This window comes from Rana temporaria, chromosome 1 (genome assembly GCF_905171775.1).
Source record: "Rana temporaria chromosome 1, aRanTem1.1, whole genome shotgun sequence".
Classification (NCBI taxonomy): domain Eukaryota; kingdom Metazoa; phylum Chordata; class Amphibia; order Anura; family Ranidae; genus Rana; species Rana temporaria.
Genome location: NC_053489.1, coordinates 26,529,241 through 26,551,276, shown reverse-complemented (window position 1 = coordinate 26,551,276; position 22,036 = coordinate 26,529,241).

Below are 22,036 nucleotides of genomic sequence, written 5' to 3'. Positions count from 1 at the left end.
CCCTAATACCCAGAAGGACCGGGTACTTTCCACAAACGGAGTGGTGGGAAAGTGCAGCGAAAGTTTCAGTGGGTGTGCACAGGGCCGATCCTGGACGGGGCACAGGGTGCACCGCGCCCGGGTGGCAAAGGGGGGGGTGCCAAAGCCAGTGGTGTACTAACTGTGGGCAGGACGCCCCGGGTGCCACACATTGGCGGGGTATCAGGACAGCATCGCTCGTTGTGGCAGCTTTGATTTTTTTCGCCGGGTGCTGTCCATCAAAGTAGGCTCCTTTGATGGACGGCACACTGGTCCCAATGCCGGGACGTGTGACGTCTATCATAGGAGCCGATCAGGGAGGCGGGACTTTGTTTGACTATGAGCGTCGGGAACACCGGGAGATTCAAATCGCAGCTGTTAGAGGGGGTGATCCCTGATGTGTGATGTTCCAGGTGGCTCTCCTCTTCCTCTCCTCTTTCTGGTCCCCTGCACTGGTGAGGCTGCACTGATGGGCACTGGTGAGGCTGCATTGATGGGCACTGGTGAGGCTGCATTATTGGGCACTGGTCAGGTTGCATTGATGGGCACTGGTCAGGCTGCATTGATGGGCACTGGTGAGGCACTATTCCTCTCACTGACACCAACGATGGGGCACTAGTCCTCTCACTGACACTAATGATGGGGTACTATTTCTCCCGTTTACACTAATGATGGGGCACTATTCCTCCCACTGACACCATTGATGGCCCCTCCATTGACACCAGAAAATGGAACACTATTCCTCCCACTGACACCAACAAAGGGGCACTATTCCTCACACTGACACCAACAAAGGGGCACTTTTCCTCTCACTGACACCAACGATGGGGTACTTTTCCTCTCACTGACACCAACGATGGGGTACTTTTCCTCTCACTGACACCAACAATGGAGCACACTTCATCCCACTGTCGCTAATGACAGGGAGCTATTTCTCCCGATTACACCGACAATGGGGCCCCTTTTTCTCTCACTGACACCAATCATGGGGCACTATGCCTCCCATTGATACAAATGATGGGCCATTATTCTTCCTCCCTCATTTTCTACTCTCGCTGGTCACAGTCAGGCCCCCCCCCCTGAGTTTTGAAGGACGGGTAACAGAGGGCGCTGTATTAGTGCGTTGGAATGACATTTAAAATGAACGGCACCACAACGCACAGTGGTATGCAGGGCACTGTACATTGTGGTGAGGAGTGGTAAAGCACGTATACAGTGGGGATCGAAAGTTTGGGCACCCCAGGTAAAAATTTGTATTACTGTGCATAACGAAGCCAAGGAAAGATGGAAAAACCTCCAAAAGGCATCAAATTACAGATTAGACATTCTTATAATATCTCAAAAAAAGTTAGATTTTATTTCCATCATTTACACTTTCAAAATGACAGAAAACAAAAAAATGGCGTCTGCAAAAGTTTGGGCACCCTGCAGAGTTAATATCTTGTACTGCCCCCTTTGGCAAGTATCACAGCCTGTAAATGCTTTTTGTAGCCAGCCAAGAGTCTTTCAATTCTTGTTTGAGGTATCTCTGCCCATTCTTCCTTACAAAAGTCTTCCAGTTCTTTTAGATTTCTGGGCTGTCTGTCACGCACTGCTCTTTTAAGGTTTTTTTTCATAGATTTTCAATTATGTTGAGGTCAGGAGATTGTGAAGGCCATGGCAAAACCTTCAGTTTACGCCTCTTGATGTAATCCCCCGTGGATTTTGAGGTGTGTTTAGGATCATTATCCATTTGTAGAAGCCATCCTCTCTTTAACTTCAGCTTTTTCACAGATGGCATCAAGTTACCATCCAAAATTTGCTGACATTTTATTGAATCCATTTTTCCTTCTACTCGTGAAATGTTCCCTGTGCCACTGGCTGCAATACAACCCCAAAGCATTATTGATCCACCCCCATGCTTCACAGTTGGACAGAGGTTCTTTTCATTAAATTCTGTGCCCTTTCTTCTCCAAACGTACCTTTGCTCATTCCGGCCAAAAAGTTCTATTTTAACCTCATCGGTCCACAGAACTTGTTTCCAAAATGCATCAGGCTTGTCTATATGTTCATTTGCAAAGTTCAAACGCTGATTTTTGTGGTGAGGACGTAGAAGAGGTTTCCTTCTGATGACTCTTCAATGAAGACCATGGGGTAGATTCAGGTACATTTGCACATTTTTTACGGAGGTCGCAGCGCACCGTTTTGCCGCTGCGCCTCCGTAAATTACCTGCGCTACGCTCGATTCACGGAGCAGTAGCTCCGTAAATTGCGTGGGCGCTCCTGAAAAATGCCCGGCATAATCGTGCGTAATTTAAATGATCCCGTAGGGGGCGTGGATCATTTAAATTAGGCGCGTTCCCGCGCCGAGCGTAGTGCGCATGCTCCGTCGGGAAACTTTCCCAACGTGCATTACGGTAAATGACGTCGCAAGGACGTCATTTGCTTTAAAGTGAACGTGAATGGCGTCCAGCGCCATTCACGATTCACTTACGCAAACGACGTAATTTTAAAATTTCGCCACGCGGGAACGACGGGTATACATAGCAGGGGCAGCCTTACGCAAAACCCGACGTACGCAAATGACGTAAACTGCGTACGCAGGGCGCGCGTACGGTTGTGAATCGGCGTTAGTATGCAATTTGCATACTCTACGCTGACCACAACGGGAACGCCACCTAGCGGCCTGCGTAAGAATGCAGCCTAAGATATGACGGCATAAGGAGCCTTATGCCACGCATATCTTAGGCTGCAGTCGGCGTATCGAGGTTCCTGAATCAGGAGCATTCGTTACGCCGGCACAAGTAAGCAATTGCGCTGCGTAACTATGGTTACGCAGACGCAATTGCTTTTTGAATCTACCCCCATATTTGTACAAGTATCTCTTTATAGTGGAATAGTGTACCACAACTCCAGTGTCTGCCAGATCTTTCTGGAGGGATCGTGCAGTCAAACGTGGGTTTTAAATTGCTTTTCTCACAATCCTGCGAGCTGTTCTGTCTGATATTTTTCTTGGTCTTCCAGATCTTGCTTTAACTTCCACTGTTCCTGATGACTGCCATTTCTTAACCACTTCCAGACCTGCGCACGACGATGTACGTCCATTTTTTAAAGATTGATATCTCGGTAACGGCAGCAGCTGCTGCCACAACCGAGGTATCAATCTTTAGTGTGCGCGGTCTGGTAAATGATAACGGCGGTCTCCGCGGCGGATTCGCCGCAAGATCGCCGTTATCGGTGGCGGGAGAGGGCCCCCCCCCTCCCGCCGCTCTCCCGCGCCCTCCGCCGCTTACCGGAGTCGTCGGTAGCGGCGGAGGAGATCGCGACTGTTCGGCAGCTGAGCGGGGACGAGACTGAAGGAAAAATCTCCTTCGCCCGTCCCCATAGCTCTCCTGGGCGGAAGTGACGTCAAAACGTCAGTCCCGCCCAGCCTCTTAAAGAGACAATTTTTTTTTTTGTCATTTGAAAAAATGACATTTCCCAATTTTTTTTTTTTTTTTTGCATTTAAGCCCAAATATGAGATCTGAGGTCTTTTTGACCCCAGATCTCATATTTAAGAGGACCTGTCATGCTTTTTTCTATTACAAGGGATGTTTACATTCCTTGTAATAGGAATAAAAGTGATCAATTTTTTTTTTTTTTCAGTGTAAAAAGTAATAAAATAAATAAAAATTAATAAGAAAACAAAAAAAATTTTTTTTAAAGCGCCCCGTCCCGACGAGCTTGCGCGCAGAAGCGAACGCATATGCGAGTAGCGCCCGCATATGAAAACGGTGTTCAAATCACACAAGTGAGGTATCGCCGCGATCGTTAGAGCGAGAGCAATAATTCTAGCCCTAGAGCTACTCTGTAGCTCAAAAAATGCAATCTCTAGAATTTTTTAAACATCGCCTATCGAGATTTTTAAGGGTAAAAGTTTGACGCCATGCCACGAGCGGGCGCAATTTTTAAGCGTGACATGTTGGGTATCATTTTACTCGGCGTAACATTATCTTTCACAATATATAAAAAAATTGGGCCAAATTTATTGTTGTCTTATTTTTTAATTCAAATAAGTGAATTTTTTCCAAAAAAAGTGCGCTTGTAAGACCGCTGCGCAAATACGGTGTGACAAAAAGTATTGCAATGACCACTATTTTATTCTCTAGGGTGTTAGAAAAAAATATATATAATGTTTGGGGGTTTTAAGTAATTTTCTAGCAGAAAAAAATGTTTTAGTCTTGCAAACACCAAATCTGAAAAACACCTAAGGTCTGGAAGTGGTTAATTACATTCCGAACAGAGGATATTGACATCTGAAAACGCTTTGCTATCTTCTTATAGCTTCTCCAGCTTTGTGAGCGTCAACTATTTTCAGTTTCAGTTTTCTTCTGCTTAGGCTGGGTTCACACTACGGTTTTCCTGTCCGTCAGCCGCATACGATTTCAGTATTGAAAACGTACGGGCCCGGACGGGAAAACGTATAGATAGACAATGCATTGCAAATCGTATGCACTCAGATGCATCCGGGTGCGTACGATTTGCTGGCAAAACGTTTTTTAAACGTCCGCAAAACCGTGTTCAACCACGGTTTTGCGGTCGTTTTTAAAACAGTATGGCAAACGCATACGTTTTCCTTTAACATTAATGTCAATGGAAAACGCACATGTGTGCGGTTCCATACGTTCCCGTCCGTTTAAGCCACATACGGTTTTTCATATAAATCGTATGCGGCTGACGGACGGGAAAACCGTAGTGTGAACCCAGCCTTAGAAGAACCCATGGTGCTGATTGTTGGGGCAAGGTCAGATGAGTCTGGGCATTTAAAACCTTTGAGATTGACATCACCTGGTCTTCCCAGACGATGATTGAGAACAATCCATGACACTGGCAGGTCTCAGCTTTGCAAAGGGGGCAGTGCATGCTATAAATTCTGCAGGGTGCCCAAACTTTTGCAGACGCCATTTTTTTGTTTTCTGTCATTTTGAAAGTGTAAATGATGGAAATAAAATCTAACTTTTTTGACATATTTTAACCACTTCCCGCCCGGCCTATAGCCGATTTACGTCCGGGAAGTGGTTATGAAATCCTGACAGGACGTTCTAGAACGTCCTGCAGGATTTCATGACGCGCGCGCCCGTGGGGGCGCGCATCGCGGCAATCGGTGATGCGGGGTGTCAGTCTGACACCCTGCATCTCCGATCTCGGTAAAGAGCCTCCGGCGGAGACTCTTTACCACGTGATCAGCCGTGTCCAATCACGGCTGATCACGATGTAAACAGGAAGAGCCGTTGATGGCTCTTCCTCACTCGCGTCTGACAGACGCGAGTAGAGGAGAGCCGATCGGCGGCTCTCCTGACAGGGGGGGGTTCGCGCTGATTGTTTATCAGCGCAGCCCCCCCTCGGATCGCCACACTGGACCACCAGGGATGCCCACCCTGGACCACCAGGGTGGGTAAAAAAAAAAAAAAAAAGCCTGCAAAAAAAAAAAAAAAAAGAAGTATAAAAAAAAAAAAAAAGAGCATTAAAAAAAAAGAAAAAATATGCCAATCAGTGCCCACAAATGGGCACTGACTGGCAACCTGGAAAAATCAGTGCTGCCCCACAGTGTTCATCAGTGCCACCCCAGTGTCCATCAGTGCCACCCCACAGTGTCCATCAGTGCCACCCCACAGTGCCCATCCATGCCAGTGCCCACCTATCAGTGCCCATCTGTGCCACCAATAAGTATCCATCAGTGCCACCCATAAGTGCCGCCCATGAGTGCCCATCTTTGCCGCCTATGAGTGCCCAGTGCTGCCCATGAGTGCCCACCAGTGACGCCTATGTGTGCCCATCAGTGCCGCCTATGTGTGCCCATCAGTGCCGCCTATGTGTGCCCATCAGTGCCGCCTATGTGTGCCCATCAGTGCCGCCTATGTGTGCCCATCAGTGCCGCCTATGAGTGCCCATCAGTGTCGCATACCAGCGCCGCCAATCAGTGCCACCTCATCTGTGCCCGTCAGTACTACCTCATCGATGTCCATCAGTGCCATCTCATCGGTGCCCATTAGTGCCGCCATATCAGTGCCCGTAATTGAAAGAGAAAACTTATTTACAAAAAAATTAACAGAAAAAAATAAAAACGTAATTTTTTTTCCAAATTTTCAGCCTTTTTTTAGTTGTTGCGCAAAAAAAAAATCGCAGAGGTGATCAAATACCACCAAAAGAAAGCTCTATTTGTGGGGGAAAAAGGACGCCAATTTTGTTTGGGTACAGTGTAGCATGACCGCGCAATTGACATTCAAAGTGCGACAGTGCTGAAAGCTGAAAATTGGCTTGGGCGGGAAGGTGCGTAAGTGCCCGGTATGGAAGTGGTTAAGAATGTCTAATCTGTAATTTGATGCCTTTTGGAGATTTTTCCATCTTTCCTTGGCTTCGTTATACACATTAATACACATTTTTACCTGGGGTGCCCAAACTTTCGATCCCCACTGTATTACAGGGCATGAATGCAACACAAAAGACTAAACGGGCCCTAAAAAGTGATGTGTGCACCATATGATGACATAACACAGAACCGTCAGAGGATTAGTTCTCAGTCTCCCTGGCTGATGCATTCCCTGCATGTGAACTATAAATCTGCATTGCTGTCACACTTACACTGTAAATCAGTCACTCTGATAAAGTTGAAATAGTAAAGCGTCATGGCTGGTAAAAAGCAGGCGTCTGCTCTTCTTTTTTCTTTTAAAGTCCAATTTTTTTATTACATTTTTTTTAGTTGGATAAGATGAGGAAGGGAGGTTAGAAACTGCGTCAGTCTATACGGCTGCCTGCCTCCCTGTTAAAACAAAGATACAGTGGAACCTTGGATTACGAGAATAATCCGTTCCAGGAGAATGCTTGTAATCCAAAGCACTCGCCTATCAAAGCGAGATTCCCCATTGAAGTCAATGGAAACGAAAATTATTTGTTCCGTATTGAGTTCAATGGCATGCAATACCGGATGCGGCCAGAGGCTGGAGGGCGCCGGAGAGTCCGGATATCCTCGGAAAGGCTCAGGGACAGCTCGGCTGAACTCAGAAAACCTTGGAAAGGCTCGGGAACGGAGTATTTCCAAATTTTTGGGCGTATTTCCAAGTATGTGGTACTGCACACCGCTGTGGCTTGAATCCTGCTCGTTTTACGAGACAACACTCGCAAACCGAGTCAGGATTTTTTTTAAAAATGCTTGTATTATACAGCCCACTTCCTGTTTCCATATACAGCCCACTTCCTGATTCTTGTCTGTTTATTAGCCTCTGCTTATGACTTCATGCACAGCTCTCTCTCACTCTCGCGGTCCCGCAAGCAGCGCTATTGTCCCGCGATTTCTCGGAACCCCCCCCCCCACCCCTGCTGAACAACTTTGATCCGCGCCCACCCTCCCCACCCCGCTCAACAACTTTGATCCGCGGAGAATTTCCCCCCCCCCTCTCAACAACTTTGATCCGCGGAACCCCCCCGCTCAACAACTCTGATCCACGTAATTCCCCCCCCCCCCCGCTCATCAACTTTGATCCGCGGAATACCCCCCCCCCCCACTCAACAACTTCGTTTGGGGGGTATGCTCATTTGTCCCTCATTCTGAAGTTGAAGAGTTGGGAGGTATGCCAATGAGAGCTGCAGAGCTGGAGGGGTGTGTCTGTGAAAATCCAGGAAGTGAACAGGCAGCAGCTTCAGCTGCCCACAGTTAAAATGGCTGCAGCCAGACTCAGTGGAGGGAGATTTCTGCAGCATATTTGGCAAGTACAGAATCACAGTGTATATAAAATATGCAAAGTGGTTGGAGGGAAGCTTCAGAATGGCAAATACGTTTTTTTATTACAGATTATGTAAGCAGACTGCAGTTCCTCTTTAAGAAGGGGAATTGATGATACAAGCTGCAGTCTCATGGTAGATTGGTCTCAGTACTGCAGCAGAATTAAAGGAATTCCCCCCGGCGAGATCCGGAAGACGCTGCTGTGGTAAGTTCACTGCTGTGTGTTAGGTAACTAATGACTTGTGCCGCCCGCCCGCCCGCCCGCCCTTGTGTAAGGTTGTTTGGCAGTTGCACACTTTGAGCAATGAGCAGTTTGGCTCCAGGGACAGTGAAGATACAAGTCCATGGCTCAGAGTCTGTCTGCTGAGAAAAACAAGTATTCATCCCTTTGGGTTCAGAGACACAGGGAGGGACACACCCAGGAGCAGAGGCACACACAAGAACACGGATTGTGCTTCTGAAACCTTTAGAACTATCCGTGTCAGCTATCAGATTTCATTGTTTTTTTTTTTTTCGAAAGGGGGGGGCACCATTTACAATACTGTAATACCCAGGCCTGGACTGGGACAAAAAATAGGCCCGGCATTTTAGACTGAGCAGCCCGGTGGTGGGCGCCGCGGCAGCGCTTTGCGGTGGTGGTTAATGACGGGATGTGGGGTTCCAACACCTTGTACCTCTGGGCCCCTTTACATTACACAGCACCCTGCACCTCTGGGCCCCTTTACATTACACAGCACCCTGCACCTCTGGGCCCCTTTACATTACACAGCACCCTGGATCCCTTTACATTACATAGCACCTTGCACCTCTGGGCCCCTTTACATTACACAGCACCCTGGATCCCTTTACATTACATAGCACCTTGCACCACTGGACCCCTTTATATTACACAGCACCCTGGACCTCTTTACATTAGATAGCACCGCACCTCTGGACCCTTTTACATTACACAGCACCCTGCATCTCTGGATCCCTTTACATTACACAGCACCCTGGACCCCTTTACATTACATAGCACCGCACCTCTGGGCCCCTTTGCATTACACAGCACCCTGCACCTCTGGGCCCCTTTGCATTACACAGCACCCTGCACCTCTGGGCCCCTTTACATTACACAGCACCCTGCACCTCTGGGCCCCTTTACATTACACAGCACCCTGCACCTCTGGACCCCTTTACATTACACAGCACCGCACCTCTGGATCCTTTTACATTACACAGCACCCTGGACCCCTTTACATTACACAGCACTGCACCTCTGGACCCTTTTACATTACACAGCACCCTGCACCTCTGGGCCCCTTTACATTACACAGCACTGCACCTCTGGGCCCCCTTATATTACACAGCACCCTGCACCTCTGGGCCCCTTTGCATTACACAGCACCCTGCACCTCTGGACCCCTTTACATTACACAGCACCCTGGACCCCTTTACATTACACAGCACCTTGCACCACTGGACCCCTTTATATTACATAGCACCGCACCTCTGGATCCTTTTACATTACACAGCACCCTGCATCTCTGGACCCCTTTACATTACACAGCACCCAAGACCCCTTTACATTACACAGCACTGCACCTCTGGACCCTTTTACATTACACAGCACCCTGCACCTCTGGGCCCCTTTACATTACACAGCACCCTGCACCTCTGAACCCCTTTACATTACATCGCACCCTGGACTCCTTTACATTACATAGCACTGCACCTCTGGACCCTTTTACATTACACAGCACCCTGCACCTCTGGACCCCTTTGCATTACACAGCACCCTGCACCTCTGGGCCCCTTTACATTACACAGCACCCTGCACCTCTGGGCCCCTTTACATTACACCGCACCCTGCATCTCTGGATCCCTTTACATTACACCGCACCCTGCACCTCTGGACCCCTTTACATTACACCGCACCCTGGACTCCTTTACATTACATAGCACTGCACCTCTGGACCCCTTTACATTACACAGCCCCCCCACAGTTTGTTACACAGACACCCCTCTACTAGTTCTGGTCTGGACCCGCTGCATGTTACACTGGGGGGAGACGTGACATGCGGCCCACCGGGCATATGCCCTATGGCCAGTCCGGGTCTGGTAATACCTAAAAAGGATTTGTATACGGATATGAATATTTGCATAAACTAATGTTTAACGCCAAATTTTACATCAGCCAAATACATTCCTAATACATTAACCACTTAAGGACCGAGCCTCTTTCTGAGATTTGGTGTTTACAAGTTAAAATCTTTTTTTTTTGTTTGCTAGAAAATTGCTTAGAACCCCCAAACATTATTATTTTTCTAACACCCTAGAGAATAAAATGGAGGTCGTTGTAATACTTTCTGTCACACCGTTTTTGCGCAGCGGTCTTACAAGCGCACTTTTTTTGGGAGGGGGGATACACTTTTTAATTAAAAAATAAGACAACAGTAAAGTTGGCCCAATTTATTTTTTTTATATTGTGAAAGATAATGTTACACCAAGTAAATTGATACCCAACATGTCACTCAATTGCGCCCGCTCGTGGAATGGCGACAAACTTTTACCCTTAAAAATCTCCATAGGCGACGTTAAAAAAATTCTACAGGTTGCATGTTTTGAGTTACAGAGGAGGTCTAGGGCCTCACTTGTGTGGTTTGAACCAGCGGCGTTGCTAGCCAGGTGCAGGGGGGGGGGGGGCGGGCCGCACCCAGGTGACACCCACCAGAGGGGTGACACCTGTGGGTAACGGCACAACACTAACACTGCCCCCCCCCCCCCCGCGCTGCCCTGTGCCTCGCGGCTCACGACGCGGCTGTGTTCCTCAGCGGAGCGGAAGGAAGCCACCGCCCCCTCTTCTCTGTTTACATCCACAGAGGAGGAGGAGCCCGCGCTCGAGGGACACACCGCTGTGTGTATCTGCTGCTCTGTTCTGAGGTCTGTAAGTTAAGGTGGGGGCGTCTATACTGATGGAGAGAGGGGGTGTCTAATGCTGGGGGGGGGGGTGTCTGTACTGCTGGGGTCTGCACTAGGGGGGGTTTGCACTAAGAGGGGGGGTCTGTAACTGCATATTTGCGCTTGCCGATAGGGGCGTGTACGCTGATTTACGCCTAGAAATATGTAAATCAGCTAGATACGCAAATTCACGAACGTACGCCCGGCCGACGCAGTACAGATACGCCGTTTACGTTAGGCTTTTCCCGGGGTAAAGTTACCCCCGCTATATGAGGCGTACCAATGTTAAGTATGGACATCGTTCCCGCGTTGAATTTTGAAAATTTTACGTTGTTTGCATAAGTCGTCCGTGAATGGGGCTGGACGTAATTTACGTTCACGTCAAAACCAATACGTTCTTGCGGCATACTTTGGAGCAATGCACACTGGGATATTCCACGGACGGCGCATGCGTGAAAAACGTCAATCACCGGAACAAAGATACGCTCTTCTACGAGAATCTGGCCCAGGGTCTGCAGGTGAGTCATCTGTACACAACAATAGGGCAAAAATGTGTCAAAAGTGTCCGAAGTGTCCGCCATAATGTCGCAGTACCAAAAAAAAAATCGCAGATCGCCGCCATTACTAGTAAAAAAAAAATATTAATAAAAATGCCATAAAACTATCCCCTATTTTGTAAACGCTATAAACGCTTATTGCGATTTTTCTTTACGAAAAATACGTATTGGCCTAAACTAAGGAAAAAATTATTTTTTTATATATATATATTTTTGGGGGATATTTATTATAGCAAAAAAAAAAATTTTTTTTCAAAACTGTCGCTCTATTTTTGTTTATAGAGCAAAAACTAAAAACCGCAGAGGTGATCAAATACCACCAAAGGAAAGCTCTATTTGTGGGGAAAAAAGGACGCCAATTTTGTTTGGGTGTCACGTCGCACCACCGCGCAATTGTCAGTTAAAGCGACGCAGTGCCGAATCGCAAAAAAAGTGCTCTGGTCTTTGACCAGCAATATGGTCCGGGGGGTTAAGTGGTTAAAAAACCTGAAGGAAGCTAGTTTAAACCTCCCCATTCTATCCAAAAAACGATGGAAAAAATTTAGGGCTGGAGTTATATTTTAATTACATCTCAAGGCAGGACCTCTTAAAAAAAAAAAATCAATTACAAAACTGGCAGGTAATCCCCCAAATAACAGACCTGTCAACCATTTATCCCTTACGAAATCTCAGCATTGCTTACACAATGGAATACATTTCGCTCATTAAATATTCATATTCATGCAACATCAGTTGGGCAGATCGCCAACTCCGATCGTACTCTGTGAACGCTCGGCACATAATTCATGAGACAAAGGCAATTATGTTACAAAACAGGTGAGGCTCTCAGGACAGCGCAGAGTTCAGAGGCCTCCAGAAACTGGATCGGGAGGATCGATTCTCTAACAAATAAATGGGTCAATAAATAATGAGAGACTTCCATCCACGAATAACAAATCACACAAACATTGTGAAAGCAGCTATAAATAATAAGCCATGTCAATTCATAGTGAGGGGCATGTAATTAGGTTTTAAAGGATTGGCACACATGAACAAAAATATCCAAGCAAGTGAAGAAAGTTTTACAATGTTGCATTTTCCTTTCCTGTCCTTTGAGAACTGTTATCAAGGACCCTGCGCAGTGGTGGCTGGTGCTTAAATAATTTTTTTTTGGGGTGGGGGGGGGCTGCAAACAAACTGAAAAAAAAAAACATCAATTGCAGCCACTGTGCCCATCAAGCGCAGCCACTGTGCCCATCAAGCGCAGCCACTGTGCCCATGTAACGTAGCCACTGCCAGGACATGGCTTCCTCATTGAAAAGTGGTAGATATATATTAGGGTTGTCCCAATACCGATACTAGTATTGGTATCGGGACTTGTATTTGGGCAAATGCTCCCGATGCTTCACCCGATACTTGTACTGTCAGGGGTGATCAGTGCATGGGGAAGTTACAGGCACCAATCTCCGCTATATAGTGTATTCCGGTGTGTATCATGCCGTGTATTCCCGCCGTGTATTCCTCTGTATATTCCCGCTGTGTATTCCCACTGTGTATTCCTCCGTGTATTCCTCCGTGTATTCCCGCCGTGTATTCCCGCCGTGTATTCCTCCGTGTATTCCTCCGTGTATTCCCGCTGTGTATTCCTCCGTGTATTCCCGCTGTGTATTCCTCCGTGTATTCCTCCGTGTATTCCCGCCGTGTATTCCTCCGTGTATTCCCGCCGTGTATTCCTCCATGTATTCCCGCCGTGTATTCCTCTGTGTATTCCTCCGTGTATTCCTCCGTGTATTCCCGCAGTGTATTCCTCCGTGTATTCCTCCGTGTATTCCCGCCGTGTATTCCTCTGTGTATTCCTCTGTGTATTCCTCCGTGTATTCCCGCCGTGTATTCCTCCGTGTATTCCTCCGTGTATTCCCGCTGTGTATTCCTCCGTGTATTCCCGCCATGTATTCCTCCGTGTATTCCTCCGTGTATTCCTCCGTGTATTCCCGCTGTGTATTCCTCCGTGTATTCCCGCCGTGTATTCCTCCGTGTATTCCTCCGTGTATTCCCGCTGTGTATTCCTCCGTGTATTCCCGCTGTGTATTCCTCCGTGTATTCCTCCGTGTATTCCCGCCGTGTATTCCTCCGTGTATTCCCGCCGTGTATTCCCGCCGTGTATTCCTCCGTGTATTCCTCCGTGTATTCCCGCTGTGTATTCCTCCGTGTATTCCCGCTGTGTATTCCTCCGTGTATTCCTCCGTGTATTCCCGCCGTGTATTCCTCCGTGTATTCCCGCCGTGTATTCCTCCATGTATTCCCGCCGTGTATTCCTCTGTGTATTCCTCCGTGTATTCCTCCGTGTATTCCCGCAGTGTATTCCTCCGTGTATTCCTCCGTGTATTCCCGCCGTGTATTCCTCCGTGTATTCCTCCGTGTATTCCTCCGTGTATTCCTCCGTGTATTCCCGCCGTGTATTCCTCCGTGTATTCCTCCGTGTATTCCTCCGTGTATTCCCGCTGTGTATTCCTCCGTGTATTCCCGCCATGTATTCCTCCGTGTATTCCTCCGTGTATTCCTCCGTGTATTCCCGCTGTGTATTCCTCCGTGTATTCCCGCCGTGTATTCCTCCGTGTATTCCTCCGTGTATTCCCGCTGTGTATTCCTCCGTGTATTCCCGCTGTGTATTCCTCCGTGTATTCCTCCGTGTATTCCTCTGTGTATTCCTCCATGTATTCCTCCATGTATTCCTCTGTGTATTCCCGCCGTGTATTCCTCCGTGTATTCCTCCGTGTATTCCCGCCGTGTATTCCCGCCGTGTATTCCTCCGTGTATTCCTCTGTGTATCCCTCCGTGTTTCTCTCCCCTTCCGTGCTCCTCCTCCACCCCCTGGAACTGTCAGGATGGAGAGCAGGGTAGGAGCCAGTAAATCCGGCTCCTTACTGCTCCGAATGGACCGAGTCAGTGATCACTGACTCGGTCCATTCACATAACTGAAACATCGTAAACTGTGATTACAATGTTTCAGTTTATGAATTAAAGAGAAGACGCTGTCTTCACTCCATTCATTTTCAGCGCAGCTGAAAGGGGAGATGTCAGAGGTCTGTTAAGACCCCTGATATCTCACCAAAGCCCCCCCAACAGGGCTGAAAAAAAATAAAGAAATAAAGAATAATAAAAAAAAAAAAGAATAAAAAAATTATTGTAGAAAATAATAAAAAAATAAAAGAAAAAACACACTGACATGGTCCACCCCCCCTCTTAAAAAAATTGTTAAAGATAAAAAAAAACTACTGACACATGTGCTGCTGTCACATGAGATTAAAAAAAAAGTATTGTTATTCGGTATCGGCGAGTACTAGAAAAAAAGTATCGGTACTTGTACTCGGTCTTAAAAAAGTGGTATCGGGACAACCCTAATATATATACTACTCTGTTATATTAGAATATACCAAATTATATAAATGATGTATCTATAAACCTAATAATTTGTATATATTTTTTTTCTCACATAGTAATTTATCCCCTGAAGAAGACCAAGAAAGGTCGAAACTAGTAGGGGTTATATGTGAAGCTCCACAACATTACAAAGAATTTACACAACATGAGTTATGTTGTCAATGTTAGGGCCAGAACTGTTTCTTATGACTTCTATGTAATTATTGAAAATATTTTTTAATATCATTTAACCAATAAATAAATACCACATTTTATGTAACATCTCTTGCTTTTCAATATTTATCTAGCTGCTAAAAAAAACCCTGAGGGATCTTCCATTAAATACTACAAATTGGGGTGTGCAGCATCTACAATTCACGTACAGTATATATGTGTTATCTATTCTATGAAACGTAGCCACTGTACCCATAAATTGCCGCCACTGTGCCATCAAACGCAGCTACGGTACCCATCAATTGCTGCCAGTGTTCCCATCAATTGCTGCTACTTACCCATCAACTGCCGCTACTGTGCCCCATCAATTGCTGCCACTGTGCCCCATCAATTGCTGCCACTGTGCCCCATCAAACGCAGTTGCTGCACCCATCAATTGCTGCCAGTGTGCCCATCAATTGCTGCTACTTACCCATCAACTGAAGCTACTGTGCCCCATCAATTGCTGCCACTGTGCCCCATCAATTGCAAACACTGTGCCCCATCAATTGCTGCAAGTGTGCCCATCACCATCAATTGCTGCTACTTACCCATCAACTGCCGCTTCTGTGCCCCCTCAATTGCTGCTACTGTGCCCCATCAATTGCTGCCAGTGTGCCCATCAATTGCCGATACTGTGCCCATCAAATGCTGCCAGTGTGCCCCCCCACCCGGAACATAACAACCATGGTGCCGTGATGATTGAAGCGCCAACACCAGTCATTTCCCTGATGAATTGCCCCCCCAAAAAAAATATTTTCTGGCAGTGCCCCTCCCGAGACTAGACTCTGGATCCGCCCCCGCTTACGTCTATCAGACTCTAGAGGCCTCAAATACTCGCTACTCAACCATTTTCCTCCCTGATTGGGCAAATTTTACCCTATACATCACAACAGACTAACTGCTGCTGAGGTTTCCTGAAAAGCAATAACTTGTGACAAAGAGGGGCCCTAAGCAACTTGCTTGCTTAACCACTTGGGATCCGCTCTATGGACGAAAGACGTCCACAGCGCGGCTCTCAAGTGCCGGGTGGACGTCCCTGTACATCCTGTTGTTGACATTCCCCGTGTGCGCCGCTGGGGGCGCACAGCGGGGAAACAACGTGCCCGGCGCATCGCTCGGGAGCCGATGCGTGTGCCTGGCGGCCGTGATGTCCGCCAGACACCCGCGATCGTCAGGGACAGAGCTCCACGTGTTGTCAGGGAGAGAGGAGACCGAGCATCGGTCACCTCCCCCAGTCAGTCCCCTCCCCCCACACAGTAAGAACACACCCAGGGAATACATTAACCCCTTCACTGCCAGTCACATTTATACAGTAATTAGTGCATTTTTATAGCACTGATCGCTGTATAAATGTGCATGGTCCCAAAATTGTGTCAAAAGTGTCCGATACGTCCGCCGCAATATCGCAGGCCTGACAAAAAAAACGCAAATCGCCGCCATTACTAGTAAAAAAAAAAAAATCATAAATCTATCCCCTATTTTGTAGGCGCTATAACTTTTGCGCAAACCAATCAATATACGCTTATTGCGATTTTTTTTAGCAAAAATATGTAGAAGAATACGTATCGGCCTAAACCGAAGGGAATTATAATTTTTTTAAAAAAAAATTGGGATATTATTATAACAAAAAGTAAAAAATATTGTGTTTTTTTTCCAAATTTTCATTTTTTATGTTTATAGCGCAAAAAATAAAAATCACGGAGATGGTCAAATACCACCAAAAGAAAGCTCTCTTTGTGGGAAAAAAAATATTAAAATATAATTTGGGTACAGTGTTGTGTGACCGCGCAATTGTCATTCAAAATGCGTCAGCGCTGAAAGCTGAAAATTGGTCTGGGCACGAAGGGGGTTTAAGTGCCCAGTAATGAAGTGGTTAATAAAAGCCGCCATTGACAATTTTCAAGTCATGCCGAGTTCATATCTTTATTTTGGGTATTTGATGGGCGGTGGTGGAACCAGTTTAATTATTACTTAATCATGATAATGGACAATATTCATCATGACCGGGGCTACCCAGTTCTGCATTTCCCTTCCATAGAATTCTACGCTTAAGGATGAGGCGGCATTTATCATTCAGATCCTCTTTTTGTCTCCCGTTATCCGCTGTCTGACCTTTTGGCCATTGTGATATATCTATTTTTCCATCGTTTGTTAATGTTCATGTACGTACTATTTTTCGGCAAGCACTGGCTCACATTCCTCCTGAGGAAGCGACAAATGTTGCGAAACATGTAGAGGAACGGCCGCAGTTTATTTTCCTCCTGCCATCATCTGAAATCTGCATTTTTGGTTTTGGGAAATGAGCACGCTAAAGTTGAGCCTAAAGAGCACAACTGTCATTGTGAGGTTCTGTGTCTTCCACTTATTTTTGTAGATATACAGGCCCGTATTCACGTAGGAGAGCGCATCTTTGTGCGGGCGTAACGCATCCTATTTACGTTAACTTTGACAGGCAAGTGCAGTATTTTCAAACCAAAGTTGCGGCAGCGTAGCGTAAATAGGCCGGCGTAAGCCCACCTAATTCAAATGTGGAAGATGTGGGCGTGTGTTATGTAAATTTAACGTGACCCCACGTAAATGACGCTTTTTACGAACGGCGCATGCGCCGTCTGTGAAAGTATCCCAGTGCGCATGCTCCAAATTAACCCGCAAGAACCCAATGCTTTCGACGTGAACGTAAATGACGCCCAGCCCTATTCACGAACGACTTACGCAAAGGACGTAAAACGTGAAAAATTAGACGCTGTTCCGACGTCCATACTTAACATTGGTACGCCTCATCTACGCCTCATATAGCAGGGGTAACTTTACGCCGGGAAAAGCCTAACGTAAACGGCGTATCTGTAATGCGACGGCCGGGCGTACGTTCGTTAATTGGCGTATCTAGCTGATTTGAGTGAGTGAGTGAGTGAGTAACTTGTATAGCGCAGCAAATGCGAACTTAATCGCCTCAAGGCGCTTGACATATTTCTAGGCGTAAATCAGCGTACACGCCCCTAGCAGCCAGCGTAAATATGCAGTTAAGATACGACGGCGTAAGAGACTTACGCTGGTTGTATCTTATACAAATTCTGGCGTATCTGATTCTTTGAATCAGGCGCCAAGATACGACGGCTCAGACTCAGAGATACGACGTCGTATCTCCTACGAGAATCTGGGCCACAGTATCTCACAAAAGTGAGTACACCCCTCACATTTTTGTAAATATTTTATTATTACTTTTTATGTGACAACACTTAAGAAATTACACTTTGCTACAATGTTGTGTAGTGAGTGTACAGCTTGTATAACAGTGTACATTTGCTGTCCCCTCAAAATAACTCCACACGCAGCCATTAATGTCTAAACCGCTGGCAACAAAAGTTATTATACCCCTAAGTGAAAATGTCCAAAGTGTCAATATTTTGTGTGGCCACCATTATTTTCCATCACTGCCTTAACCCTCTTGGGCATGGAGGTCACCAGAGCTTCACAGGTTGCCACTGGAGTCCTCTTCCCCTCCTCCATGATGACATCACAGAGCTGGTAGATGTTGGAGACCTTACGCTCCTTCACCTTCCGTTTGAGGATGCCCCACTGATGCTCAATCGGTTTCAGGTCTGGAGACATGCTTGGCCAGTCCATCACCTTTACCCTCAGCTGCTTTAGCAAGGCAGTGGTGGTCTTGGAGGTGTGTTTGGGGTTGTTATCATGTTGGAATACTGCCCTGCGGCCCAGTCTGTGAAGGGAGGGGATCATGCTCTGCTTCAGTATGTCACAGTACATGTTGGCATTCATGGTTCCCTCAATGATCTGTAGCTCCCCAGTGCCAGCAGCACTCATGCAGCCCCAGACCATGACACTCCCACCACCATGCTTGACTGTAGACAAGACACACTTGTCTTTTTTCTCCTCACCTGGTTGCCGCCGCACACGCCTGACACCATCTGACACCAAATAAGTTTATCTCGGTCTCATCAGAACACAGATCATGGTTCCAGTAATCCATGTCCTTAGTCTTGTCTTCAGCAAACAGTTTGCAGACTTTCTTGTGCATCATCTTTAGAAGAGGCTTCCTTCTGGAATGACAGCCATGCAGACCAATTTGATGCAGTGTGCAGCGTATGGTCTGAGCACTGACAGGCTGACCCCCTTCAACCTCTACAGTAATGCTGGCATCACTCATACGTCTATTTCCCAAAGACAACCTCTGGATATGACGCTGAGCACGTGCACTCAACTTCTTTGATTGACCATGGTGAGGCCTGTTCTGAGTGGAACCTGTCCTGTTAAACCACAGTATGGTCTTGACCACCGTGCTGCAGCTCAGTTTCAGGGTCTTGGCAATCTTCTTATAGCCTAGACCATCTTTATGTAGAGCAGCAATTATTTTTTTCAGATCCTCAGAGAGTTCTTTGCCATGAGGTGCCATGATGAACTTCTAGTGACCAATATGAGAGAGTGAGAGCGATAACACCAAATTAACACACCTGCTCCCCATTCACACCTGAGACCGTGTGTTGAGTTATTTTGAGGGGACAGCAAATATACACTGTTATACAAGCTGTACACTCATTACACAACATTGTAGCAAAGTGTAATTTCTTCAGTGTTGTTTTGTGTTTTTGTGTTTGTTTTGTTAAATTAGTTTCATTCGTTTTCGAATCAATTTCGACTAGTTTTCCAATTTCCAAAAATAATAAAATAGAAAACAAAGAAATAGAATGGAAAAAAAATATATATATATATATATATATTTTTTTCTATTCTATTCCTTTATTTTCTATTCTATTTTATCCTCTTTGGAAATTGGAAAACTATTCGAGTTCTAATGCCGCGTACACACGGTCGTTTTTTGTCTTGTAAAAAAACGTCGTTTTTTTCTCATGAAAAAAACGACGTTTTTCAAACTTCATTTTTAAAAACGACGTTGCGTACGATGGTGTGTACACCATCGTTTTCTGAAAATGCTCTTGCAAAGCGCAGTTACGTACAACACGTACGACGGCACTCTGTTCCATTCAAGCTCGCGTCATAACTTGCTTCTGAGCATGCGCGGGTTTTAAACGTCGTTTTAGCCCACACACGATCATTTTTTATGACACAAAAAAAGACGTTTTGACAAAAAATTGACATAAAAAATTGAAGCTTGTTCGAATTTTTTATTTGTCGTTTTTCAGAAGACATAAAACAACGTTTTGCCCACACGCGATCATTTTAAATTATGTTTTTAAAAATGTCGTTTTTTTCCATCACAAAAAACGACCGTGTGTACGCGGCATAAAAGTTTTCGAATTTGAAAACAATTCGAATACGAAAAGTATTGGAAAACGATTCAAATTTCGCCCCAATTTTTTTTCGTTATTTCGGATTCGTTCAAATTCAGTAACATTCTAATTCGGAAATTCGGATACATCCAAATTCCCGAATAACGAAAACTCGTCCGAATTTTAATTCGGAACGAAATGAACCGCACATGTCTAGCTGGTGTTGTCCACCATAGATGGGGTAAGTGCACCAGACCCACCCGACCATTCACCAACCAACCGACCGGGGGGGTTAGGTGCTACCGTTTGCCGCCCCCCCCCGAAAAATGTCTACTGTTTAAAGCATATATAAACAAACAAATCAAAAGCAGCCACCAAATCTGATGACTGAGGTTTATATTAAGCTCATCGCTCTGATATGTATACACGTAAGAAGCATGACACATTGTTACATTAGAAGGATCTCCTATTTTCATTGGCAGTCCACAGAAATGATGAAGTGTTACAATATCCTGGCTGTGTTCCCGATGTGTGTCCCCCGTCAGCACATTCCGGGCCGCTCTCAGCTCTGTGTGTTTATATTGCACCCCGAGTATCTTTCAGCCCCTCTCTATAGCCGTGCTGCTTCATCTCTTCACCTTTAACCTGGCTGAATCCACCGGCCGCGTTTCCTGTGGCCTCTCGCCGGAGCCCCGCGGGGCCCAAATATGCTGCGGGCGAGGATTTCATTCTGCCCATTCACTGAGCAGGACAGCGATGTCAGCAGAGTGGAATGACTCCATTGTGATCCATGGACGGCACATCAAAGGCTGCTTGTTAACAAGACCGCGGTCATTTCAGGAAGGCGGAGGATGTAAGAGAACGAATGCTACAGAGAAGGGAAGATTAGAGGGGAACTCCGACAACACAACAGTTTTAACACAAACTTTGTAACTGCTGAAGTAGATGTTCGGTATCCATGCTCCATCCCCTGCCATCTGACAAGACACAGACTATCACCTTATATATAGATTACTGATACAGCACTGGGGGATGTTGGTGGTGATCAGTGGAGTGATCCCAACATTAATGGCCAGTGAGAAGAATGTTCCTTACATTGGTGATCAGTGGGAAGAATGTTCCTTACATTGGTGATCAGTGGGAAGAATGTTCCTTACATTGGTGATCAGTGAGAAGAATGTTCCTTACATTGGTGATCAGTGAGAAGAATGTTCCTTACATTGGTGATCAGTGAGAAGAATGTTCCTTACATTGGTGATCAGTGGGAAGAATGTTCCTTACATTGGTGATCAGTGGGAAGAATGTCCCTTACATTGGTGATCAGTGAGAAGAATGTCCCTTACATTGGTGATCAGTGGAATGATCCCAACATTAGTGGCCAGTGAGAAGAACGTTCCTTACATTGGTGATCAGTGAGAAGAACGTTCCTTACATTGGTGATCAGTGAGAAGAATGTTCCTTACATTGGTGATCAGTGGGAAGAATGTTCCTTACATTGGTGATCAGTGGGAAGAATGTCCCTTACATTGGTGATCAGTGGGAAGAATGTTCCTTACATTGGTGATCAGTGGGAAGAATGTTCCTTACATTGGTGATCAGTGAGAAGAATGTTCCTTACATTGGTGATCAGTGGGAAGAATGTCCCTTACATTGGTGATCAGTGGGAAGAATTCTCCTTACATTGGTGATCAGTGGGAAGAATGTTCCTTACATTGGTGATCAGTGGGAAGAATGTTCCTTACATTGGTGATCAGTGGGAAGAATGTTCCTTACATTGGTGATCAGTGAGAAGAATGTCCCTTACATTGGTGATCAGTGAGAAGAATGTTCCTTACATTGGTGATCAGTGGGAAGAATGCTCCTTACATTGGTGATCAGTGGGAAGAATGTTCCTTACATTGGTGATCAGTGGGAAGAATTC